Below are 11,889 nucleotides of genomic sequence, written 5' to 3' on the forward strand. Positions count from 1 at the left end.
TACCGAATACTTTTTCCCAGTCAGTGGCCTCCCTTTTTACTCTGTTGGAGAAGTTTTTGGATGTGCATAGGGATTTGAGTCTTAGAAGATCCCATTCATCTACGTTATCTTCTCCTGGTTGTAGGGCCTAAAGCATCCTTGATTATAGCAACTCGAGGTTTGAATTTGTTCTTCAGTTCCTTGAGCTTAAGAAATGCTGAGCGAGTTTAGCCCTTTTGATTTTCTGACTCCAGCTCTTTGCACCTTACATTGTAATACTTTACTTTGTCATCCCATGCTGCCTTTTGAAATCTTCTGTTCATCTTTTTAGAATCTTGAGTTCTTCCTTGTGCTTTGGCTTCTCTGCACTGCAGTGCAATATTCAGAATTTCTTCTGATATCCATTTTCGTCTTTTCTCCCTCCTCTGTCTTTGTAATGACCGTTTGCACTCTTTCTGGATGATCCAGAGAAGAAGACTCAATAGTTGGAAAACATTGACTCGGTGACAGAAATGGAGCTGGAGATAGAATGATTGAATTTTGCACACTCAATTACTTAATCATTTCAAATGCATTTTTTAAGAGACATAAATGCAGGTTATATACACCCGATTTCACCTGATGGTATGCTTAGGAATCAGATCGATTACATCTGTGGAAAGAACTGCTGGAAAAGCTCAATATCAACTGTGAAAACTAGGCCAGGAGCTGATAATTGAACAGACCACCAACTACTCATATGCAAATTTAAGTTGAAGCTGAGGAAAATTAAACCGAATCCACCGGAACCAAAATATGACTTTGAGTCTATCCCACCTGAATTTCAGAACCATCTCAGGAACAGGTTTGAGGCCTTGAATACCAATGATCTAAGACCAGATGAGTTGTGGGAGGATGTGAGATGGAGCTTGAAAATCCTAGCCTCCAAAGAGAAACTTGGTTTCATCCTCTCCAAGATAGACCTATTTGTTTTCTTGGCAGTCCATGGTATGTTCAAGACTTTTTTTCTCCAGCACCATGATTTGAAGTTCTGAGACATTAGTATTGAGGAATTTGTCCTCCATCTCACTAAGTTTGTGCTCCGTGTCTTCAAAGTCTGCTCTTTAGTTCGTCTATTACCCATTTCTGAAATATTGGTCTTAATCATCAGAAGTTTGATTTGCTGTTTTTACATTGTTTCTAATTTCCAATTTATATATTTAGTCTGGAATAGGTTTTTTTTTTTATTTTGATGCTTCTGTATTTTTTTTTCAATCTGAAGGAGACATTTCACATCTATTATTGTTTTGAATTCTTACCACAAAGTTTCTGTAGCTTTCTTTCCTCTGAAAGGTTTTCTGGTTCTTTATTTTTGTCCCTTTTTTTGAGCCATCTTATCCCAATGTTTTGAGTGATTTGAAGATACCTGTTGTTGTGAGATACTATCATGGTGATATTTTTGCTTGTTTGTTTCAATATACATATACTGTGGTACTGGAGAAGGGTATTGAATATACCGTGGACTGCTAAGAGAACAAACAGGTTGATCCCGGAGAGGATGAAACCAGGCTGCATGTTGGAGGCAAGGATTCTGAACTCCGTCTGACATACTTTGGACGTGTTGCAAGGAGAGACCGGTCCTTGGAGAGGGACATTATGCTTGGGAGGGTGGAGGGACAGAGCAAGAGGGGAAGACACTCAGTGAGATAAATTGACTCAGTGATTGGAGCAATGGGAGGAGGTATGTTGGATACGGTGAGGTTGACTCAGGATAGAGCAGGGTTCAGAGCTTTTGTCCATAGGGTTGCTGTAAGTCACAGGTGAATCAACAGCATATAACAACAGCATACGTAATTAAACTCTGCAAATTTGTTGTACCACTTTCTAATTTGGTAGTTGTAAGTATTTCATCTTCTGTCTGCTGGTGAGTTGGATAGAAGATGAAGGAGTTCTTGTGTAGAGAAGTTGAGGACAGACTGGGCTGCATGCAGTGTTTGCAGTCTTTCCCTGAGCATGGAGAGCAGGAGCTGATCTTTATTATTGCCTGGGGGTGAAGCTGCAACACTTGTATGTGTGAAAGGATACAGTTACTGTCTATCAGCAGATGGGACAAAGAGAAAAGGGGAATGAAGGGGGGGGGAGCAAAGCAGCACCTAAAGAATCCAAACCCCAAATTGGACAGTAAATAAAAATAGAAAACCAAAAACTCGAAGGGGTACAAAAGGAGGGAGAATCAGAATAGAAAGGCAGAAAAGAAGAGAAAGAAATAGGAAGAGAAAAAGACTAGCAAGGAAAGGAATAAGGTAGAAAGAAAAAAGCAAAAGGCATGACAAAATTTAAAAACTCACTACAGCAAAATATGAAATGGAAAGGAAAACGCTATGAGAAATAAAAAATTAGAGGTAAAACAAGGCACCTTGGAGGGATGTGGGCTGGATGCCTCTTGTCAGTGCTGTGGTGGGTCAAGGCAAGATGTCTGGCCTGAGATAGCATGTCTACCCTTCCAGCATGATGTTAGAGTGGGTGTTGAGTCATGCTATTGTTTCTTCTCGTCTGAGAGGTGATTGAGGCCCTACAATGTAAGACAGGTAATGGGCTCTCTGATCTACAGGTTTGAGGAGTGGGGCACTTAGACTAGAGCAATTTCTTTTGGCCTCATGGGACCTCAAGTCTGCCTAAACTAATGTCTCTGCCAGTCTAGTGGCTGTGTGCAGGCAGAGGATTCAGTCAGTGATGACTAGTATAAAGAGTCACTGTTGATTGACTTGAAATCCTCAAGGATGGCAAGGATATTCAGCAGAGGAAGGACTTCTCAAGATGTACTTGTCTGCCAATTTGTCATTTTCCTATTTCAGAGTTTTCTTTGTTGTAGAATGTAGAGAACCTTACTGATTGTATGTTTGTTGGTTTTGTACCTTGCCACTTTACTCATTGAATTAGATCCAGTAATTTTCTTGCTAAGTCTTTGATATTTTCTTTAGGATTGTATCTTCTGCAAATACAGTTTTACTTTCTCTTTGCCAATGTAGATACCTTTTATTACTTTTCCCCTTGCCTGTTACTCTAGCTAAGACTTTCAGTACAACATTGTATAGGAATGGTGATGAGGGCATCTTTCTCTGGTTCCCGTTTGCAAAGGGGAGTGCCTTGGATCTCTCTCTACTGAGAATAATGTTGGTCGTTGGCTTTGTGTATATACTTTTAATATGTTGAGACATTTCCCTTGTATTCCTGTTTTGTTAAAAAAAATTTTTTTAGGTTTATTTCAGCTAAGTTCCAGTACTGAGATGGAGGGAAATTTCCCCTAAAGATTTTGAAGATGTTGCACCTTTGGGGTTCAAAAAAATATTTTAGGTTTGTTTAAAATTTAAATTTTATTTGTGAGTCTGTAGTCTCCTCTCTCTCTCTGATGGCTTATGGGGGTTCTATTCTTTGCTGAAATTTTACTTCATCATTCATTCCTTTATCTCTTTTAATTCTCTCTTGGATTATTTTTCTTTTGCGTGAGGAATCCCTAGTAGTAGTTCCTTTCTAGGAATCTTCTGGTGATAAAATTTCTCCACAATTTATTTAACTAAAAATGTCTTTTCTCTTACTTGAACTTAGACTTCTAGATTTTACAGTAATTTTGAAACTTTGGAGATAGTCCATTTTGTCAGGGTTTGTATTGATAGATCATCTGAGGGTTTTTTGTTTGTTTGCATGTCTTTTTAAGATATTTTGTGTGTTGGAGGAGTCCCTACTTTTATTTTTTAACATGAATATTTTTTATTGTGATTTTAGTGAAAGTTTTCAAAACAGATTGGATTTCCATTCTACCTTTCTGTACAGTTTTTAGTTTATGCATTAGATTATGTACACTATAACTGCTCTCTTCCCACAGCCTTCCTGTGATTCTTGTTTCCCGAAATCCCTCTCTGGTTACTTTGAAAATATTCCTTAAAAAATATTTTTTATTTTTATTGGTTTATTTACAAAGTTAGTATATGTTGTTTTTCACACCAAATACTTCCCATTTCTTTCACCTCCCCTCTTTACACCCATCAAATTTTGCGACCCTATGATTAAGCCCCCCTGTCCCATCCCCCCCCCGCCCCCTGCTCATCCTCACCCCTCTGCTCCCCCTTCCCTCCTCTTTGGATCTTCATATTCATTCTGCAGTAATAGTCTTATACAATATTTATCCTTATGGGACTGAGAGAATTCACTTAGCATAATGCTCTCCAGTCCCTCCCACAGTTAGGTAGTAATTTGCAAAATCATTGCTCCTGTGTGCCACGTAGTATTCTATAGTGTGAATCTACCATACTTTCTCAATCCATTCAATTTTGGTTTGGACATTTTGGCTGTTTCTTGGCAGTGGTAAATATGGCTGCTGTGAACATTAATGTACAAGTCTCCATTTGTGCTTCAGTTCTCATTCTCTCTCAGGGTATATTCAACAGGCATATGGAATTTCTATGTTCAGCTTTTTGAGGAAGCGCCAAACTGCCTTCCAGAGTGGTTGTACCATTTTACAATTTCACCAACAATGTTAAACTTTGCCACTGCTACTGGAGTGAGATGGTATCTTATTGTGGTTTTGATTTACATCTCTTTATTGCCAGTGAATTTGAGCATTTCTTCTTGTGCCTGCTTGCCATCTGATTATCTTACTCTGTGAAAATTATTTCCATGTCTTTTGCCTGTTTTGTGATTGGGTTATCAGTCTTTTTTTTGTGGAGGCCCTGTAGATTCTGTAAACTTATGATATGAAACCCTTGTCTGAAAATGGTATTGCCAAATGTTTTTTCTCCAGTCAGTAGGTTTTCTTAAATGTACTTTTTCCTTTGCGTTTTAGCTTTTTTTCTTTGTATCTAGCTTAGCCTTATCTAATCTTAGATAATCTTATCCCTCCTTAAAGACTTTTGTGATTTCTTTCTAATGCATGGAATAAGACAAAATGATGACATGTGACTTCTGAGATTACTTTGTAGAGCTACTTCCAACTTAGATACTCTCTCTTGCTATCTTGTAGATCACTTATCCTGAGAAAAGCCATCTTCCATAGTGTGGGCCAGCCTTTTGAGGGTCCTTGAAGTGAGCTCAGAAGCAGATCTTCCTTCATTGGGAAGGTGATCTGTAGACCTAGAAATCATTATCATGTTGAAGCAATTTACATATACACTGCTTATTTTCAGGCTAAACCTTGAGATGATTACAGCAATAGAAGACATCATCACATTGAAGAAAATTAACATTTTTTATAAATGGAGCTACATATTAAAAATATACTCTCTCCCTCTTTGGTTTGGCACCTTTTACTCAGTGTGATTATTTTTTAATAATTCAAATTGTTGTGTCGTCCTATGGGTGGTGGTGGTGGTTGTTATGTGCCATGCAACTCATAGCGACCCTATGTACAAGAGCCCTAAACGCTGCTCTGTCCTGTGTCAACCTCGCCATCTCCAACACACTCATTCCCACCACCTCAATCTCAGAATCGATCCATCTCATCAAGGGTCTTCCTCTCCTGCGCCATCCCTCCACTCTCCCAAACATGATGTCCCTCTCCAAGGACCAGTCCCTCCTTGCAACATATCCAAAGTATGTCAGATGAAGCTTCAGAATCCTTTGCTCCAAGGAGCATTCCACCTTCCCCTTCTCCAGGACAAACCTGTTTGTTTTCCTAGCTGTCATGGTATATTCAACACTATTCTCCAGCACCAAAGCTCAAAGGCCTGGTACAGATAGTTAATGTGTTGTTATTGCGAGGAGTCACACATAGTCATCTATGACTCATAGTAACCCTGTCAACAACGTACTTGAACCCTGCGCTAGCTATAGTGTGCAGTCCTCAGGATTTCCACCATGCTCAAGCTCATTGTTACAGTCATTGTGTCAGTCCATCTCCTTGAGAGTATTCCTCTCTTTCTCTGATCCTTCACCTTCCAGCATAATGATCTTTTTCCAAGAACTGTTACCTCCTGGCAACATGCTCAAAGTATGTTAGGCCAAATTTCACACTTCTTGCCTCTTCAGGAACATCTTGGTTGCACTTCTTCCAAGATAGTCTGGTTTGTTTTTTTGGCCATCCCTGGGATATTAGTTACTCTTCAGTAACACCACAGTTCAGAGGAATCAGGTTTTCTTCTGTTATCCTTATTCCTTGTCTAACTTTGTGGTACATATGAAGCAATTGAAAATACCATGACGTGGATCAGATACTCCTTAGTCTTTATCATTCCTGCTCTTTAGTACTTTGGGGTGGTCCTTGAAAACAGATTTCCTAATAGAATTCATTTTTATTTCTTAATTGCTGTTAATAATGGATGCTGATTGTGGATACAAATGAAATAATTGACAAACTCAGTCTTCTCTCTATCATGATGTTGCCTATTAGTCCAGTAGTGAGGATTTTTGTTGTCTTGATGTTGAGATGTAATCCATATTGAAGACTGTAGTCTTTGATCATCTGTACTAAGTGCTTCAAGTGATTTTCACTTAAGGCAAACAAGATTGTGTTATCTGCATAATTCAGGTTGTTTGTTCTTCAATGCTGATGCCACATTCTTCTTCATATGGTCTAGCTTCTTGAATTATTTGCTGGACATACAGATTGAATAGATAATAGAGAAAGGATAAAACCCTGACAGACAGCTTTCGTGAACACCATGCAGTGTTTCCCTTGTTCTGCTTGAACAACTAATTTCTTGGTTTAGGTATAGGTTTCACAGTTTCATATGAGCACAATTAAGTCTTCTTAGAATTGTATTCTTTGGAATGTTAGTCATAATCTGTTAATAATCTTCCTTGAGAAAGATTGGAAATTGAGGGCTTTTTCAAAGATGCCTGTGAAAAAAGGCGTAGAAGTAAATTTTACAAAAATCAGCTATTTGATGCACATCCAAAAACTTTTCCACCAGGTAAAAAGGGAAGACAGATTGGGAAAAACTATTTGATAATGACATCTCAGACAAGGGACTTATATCTAGAATTTATAAAATATTCAGGCACCACAACAAGATAAAGGTAAATAACCCAATTGAAAAATGGGCAAAGGATATGAAAAGACACTTCACCAAAGAAGACATTCAGATGGCAAACAAACATGAAGAAATGTTAAAAATCCCTAGCTCTAAGAGAGATACAAACCAAAACAACTGTGAGATATCATCTCACCCCTGTAAGAACAATTTAATAGAACAGGAAACAATAAATGTTAATCAGGTTGTGGAGAAACTGGACCCCTATTTACTGTTGCTGGGAATGTAAAATAGTGCAACCACTATGGAAGGCAGTATGGCCCTTTCTCAGAAAGTTGCAAATAGAAATATGATTTGACCCAGGAATTCCACTACTGGGAATTTATCCTAAAGAAACCATAACTACTACCCAAGCAGATATATGCACATATTGCAGCTTTGCTTGCAATAGCAAAGAGCTGGAAACAACCCAAGTGCCCATCAACAAATGAATGGATAGAGAAGCTGTGGTATATTCACACAGTGGAATACCACGCAGCGTTGAAAAACAGGGAACTAATGAAATATTATGCAAAATGGATGACCCTGGAGGACATTATGCTGAGTGAAATATCTCAGTCACAAAAGGACAAATATTGCATAGGGCCACTGTTGTAAAACATGACTGACATCAGGGATGAGAGAAGACAGAGAAGGAGGGGAGAAATGATGTATACTGCATTGAAACAGATGAGGGAGAGAACTGTTTAAAAGGGATATATGATTGGGTATTACTTTCATTACAGAAGTCCAGAATGAAGGCTGCACAGTGGAGTGGACTTGTGGGGAGGGATTGCATAACAAGGAGTTTTTCTTTTACTTTTCAAGGAGAGGAGTGAATTGGCAGGAGGGGGTGGTCAGGGAGAAAAGTGCAACAATGAATGATCGGAAAACCTAAGTCTTTGTAAAATTTAATTAAAATTAATAAAAATACCCAACTATTTTAAAACCCTAAGGAGCAATAATCCTCTTGACGTATATGGGGTCTTTATGACTTGGCATCACATAATTCAATTGATAGCAGCTGGTCTGATTTTTGGCTTTAAAAAAACTTACTTGTTTGTTCCTTTTAAATAGTATGTGTTTTCATTAATTGGATAGCCTGTAATTTCTTAATCTAGTTAATTGTTTTCCGTTTATTTCCGGTTAGCTGCTAGAAATAAAGTAGTTATAAATGTCAGTCAGTACATCTTTGGGTAAACATATACTTTTCTTTTTCTTAGTTAATAAATACTGGGAAGGTGTGGTGTGAGTTTAAAAATTGGCTTTTCTTGCCATTACGTTAGCCCCCTCAGGTCTCCAGCTATCTTTTTCCCTAGTTTTTAAAATTTTATATTAGTTTGCTGTCTTAACCGCAGACATACATTCTTCCAAATTATTAACATCTGGAAGCGAAGGAGGATGGAGCCTCAGGGTTCAGTCAGTCATCCCCACTGGACCCACCTGGGAAAACACTTTGCAGCCTAGAGGGGAGTAAATGTAAGGAAAATATCTTCTAACAGAACAAGAAGGCAAACAGCTTTAACCCAAGACCACCAGTAAGGTGATAAAGTGGGCTCCCTTTCCCCCTTCACATCAGCGCCCCTGTTCAGCATGAAGAAGCCAGAGAGTCTGTGCCCAGTTCCCAAATGAGAAACCCACAAGTGAATAAGACAGGTTGTTTAATCACCATTGGACTATGCTTACCATTGCCCTGTATTATCTAGTCCCCACTGGATCCTTTTCATTTCCTTCACCTTGTTCACTCCACCAACCAAATTTTGCAGCCCGGCAACTGCATTCTTGCAATATTCATCCCTACCTGTCCTCATCCTTCTGTTTCCAACCTGCACCTCCTTGTATCCCCAACATGTTTTTCCCAATAAAATAAAAATTATTAATAGCTGTGGAGTTAGGATAAGATAGGGCTTCTCACACTGAATAGCAAGATTTCAGGAAGACTCAAGCAAGATCCTGGTAAGAGCAAGGCCCTGCTGGTAGTGGTGGTGGTGGAGAGACTGTGGCTTTGCTGTGGAGAAACTGTGGTAAGGTATAACAAGAGGAGCCCTGAGATAAAGGCCACAACTAGAAGTTTAGCTGTTTTTGACAGATGATTAAAGGAGAAGCTTACTTATAACTTCTCTGAGGCAAACCTTGCTGGATGATTGAGGAAACCAGAGGCTTCTTGAACTTATGTTGCTTAACTGCAACCAGGACTATTAGTAAATAAGGAGTGGTGTTTAGCTATTAATCTGGCTTGGGACTTCTGGACTTGCATTGTGAAATATTTGTTGCCTCTCCCACTCCCCAACCTGTTTCCTTAATAAAGCCCACTCTTGTTACCACAGTTGTGAGGAAAGCCTGTGAGTCAGCAATAAATATTGAACCCAGTACTTGGTGGAAATAGGTGCAGGAGCCTAGAGGGTGGCATGACTGACTTAGAAAGTATCTGTTTGCTGCTATGAATATTATTAATGGGACTGTTCCCTTTTATGAAGCAGAGAGACTCAGTCACCACTCCTACATTCCATTGCATCCACTCCTTTTGCAGAAGGGAATTGCAGTTTTAATGGTAAAGCAAATTCTATTGTTTTGCTTAAAAAAAAATCTTTGTGTGTATGTCTGTATACATATCCTTAAACTTAAGAAAATGGATAGTAAGTGGTTCTTTATCAGAAATGAATTTCAAAAAAATTTTATAATTTTGCTTTCATTTGTTTTTAAACACTGAACATGCACAGGAGTGAACTAACTTGAGCTTATAATGACAAATACTGCATATGACCATTATTGTAAAAACAGAGGGATAACTAGTAAGATGTGTGCAGATGTCCAAAGAGGGAAGTGGAGAGGGCAGAAGGGCTGAGGGTGAGGACAGAGAAAATCACAAGGTTACAGAGTTTGGTGAGTGGAGGGAGAAGGTGAAGGAATTGGGATAGATCCAGTGGGAATCTGAAAAGGTGGGGAAATAGTGGGCATAGATAATTGGTGATTAATTTTATAAGACAATGTATGGCAATGATCGTATGAAACAGAATGTGAAAGAAAAAACCAAAACCACCCTAAAAATACCCAACAAATACACAAAAATACATTAAGAAGATAGGCAAAAGATAAAAAAATTTTACCAAAGAAATAATATGTCTAATAAAGTTAAGAAAAAATGGTCAAATAATTTACTTTTAAGCATATATAACTTAAAGCTACAGTGAGTTATCACTGTTTCTTGCCTTAGAATAGCTAAAATGAAAAATGGTGACATTACTATAGTGAAGATATCAAGAAACTGGGTCCCTCATACATTGTAAATAAGAATTTGAAAAGGTAGAGACTCTTGTAAAAAAATTAGGCTGGTTTTATAAAACTAAAAATACACTTAAGCTTGTTACTTCTCATGCTCTGACACTATTTCTCCATAGGAATTAATATTATGTTCACATAGAAACCATTACACAAATGTTCCTAGCAGCTTTATTTTTAATAGCCAAAAAGTCACAAAAACCCACCCTAGAAACAAGTGAAATACCCTTCAACGAATGAATAGCTAAAGTCTAGTAAACCTATACAGTGAAATTGCATTATTAGTTGTCATTGAATAATTTCTCAGTCATTTCCAGTCAGCAAGAGAACAATCAGGTCTGTCCTGGAGAGAGTGAAAGAAGCTTGCTGCTCTCTGGGGGCAAGGATTTTGAAGTTCTGTCTTTACAGACTTTGGGCATGTTGCTAAGAGGGACCAGTTCTTGGAGGAGGACATCATGGTTAGAAGGGTGGCAGGGCAGCACAGGAGAAGAAGACCTCAGATAAGATGGCTTGATACAGTAGCTGAGGTAATGGTGGGTAGGTGTGTTCGAGACAATGGATTTGGCTCAGGATAGGACAGAGTTCAGAGCTATTGTGCATAGGGTCGCAAGTGACTCGGCACATAACAACAGTGGGTAGAAAGTTGGCATCTAACTCAAAGCATGAGATTGAATTCACTTTATGCTCTTTGAGATAAAGATGAGCAATCTTAACCCCATTAGAGGGGCCAGCTGTGTCAGTTCCAACTCAGTAGTATAGGATAGGAAAGAGTGCGTGTGTTGCTATTGAAACAAAACAAGTAGGTGACTTTAACAGAAATTATTTTTTCCACAAAAATTCAAGGCAGCAGCTCTAGGGAAAGAGACTCTGAGAGAGGGTTTCTTCCTTCAGCTTCTATATACCTGTCCTGCCTTGGTGAACTTCAAATTCTACTTCTTGATTTACAGGGAATTTATAGTTGATCCTCACCTATTTGCAGCCTTATTTATTATTGTTGCCCTTTCAGTACTTTTCAGTCCTCAATTCCAGATCCTACCTTATGTACTGGTTTCTCATTCTCCTTAGCCAGATATTTCTGTTTTAAAAATTTATTTAAATATCAACTCAAGCATCACCTCCTCTATAAACTTCCCTTGATACCTCTGGGCATATTGTCATGTGCTTTCTACAAGTGTCTTGTGTTGAAGTTACTGCAAGAGTGTATTTGTATTCTGCAGGTCTACTAGGATGTCTTCCGCATATTTTATTTTATATATATATATATTTTTTTTTGCATATTTGTAATTTCTTCTATAGGTGGGAGAGTGTCAGTATAGTTGAAAGGATACTTTTACATTATCTTTGTAGACTGCAGGGAGCTCTGGTGGCCTAGTGAATAGGGGTTGCGCTGCCAAACAAGGTGTACAAAATTTGAAGCCACTAGGTGCTCCTGGGGGGAGAGATGGGCAGTCTGCTTCAGTAAAGTTTATAACATCTGAAAATCCTCTGGAAGGTTAGGTAGGAGTTTGTTTTGACTTGCTAACCATGAGTTGAGTTTTGCGGAGTATACCATAATTCTGGTAATTGTTAATTTGATGATAAAAAGACCTTATTTTAGGGTATGTGGTCGATTTTATTATTTGCAGTTGCTGTTTTAATTTATATATAT

At 38.4% G+C, this 11,889-nt stretch overlaps 1 protein-coding gene across 1 annotated transcript in view; it reads left to right on the forward strand.

Annotated features, from left to right (window-relative positions):
• PIWIL2 (piwi-like RNA-mediated gene silencing 2) overlaps nt 1–11,889 on the forward strand; it is a 143,366-nt gene that overhangs the window by 51,122 nt on the left and 80,355 nt on the right. The window lies entirely within an intron of this gene.

The sequence above is a fragment of the Elephantulus edwardii genome, unplaced genomic scaffold (assembly GCF_000299155.1).
Source record: "Elephantulus edwardii isolate Elephantulus edwardi_28Jun2011 unplaced genomic scaffold, EleEdw1.0 scaffold00038, whole genome shotgun sequence".
Taxonomy (NCBI): Eukaryota; Metazoa; Chordata; class Mammalia; order Macroscelidea; family Macroscelididae; genus Elephantulus; species Elephantulus edwardii.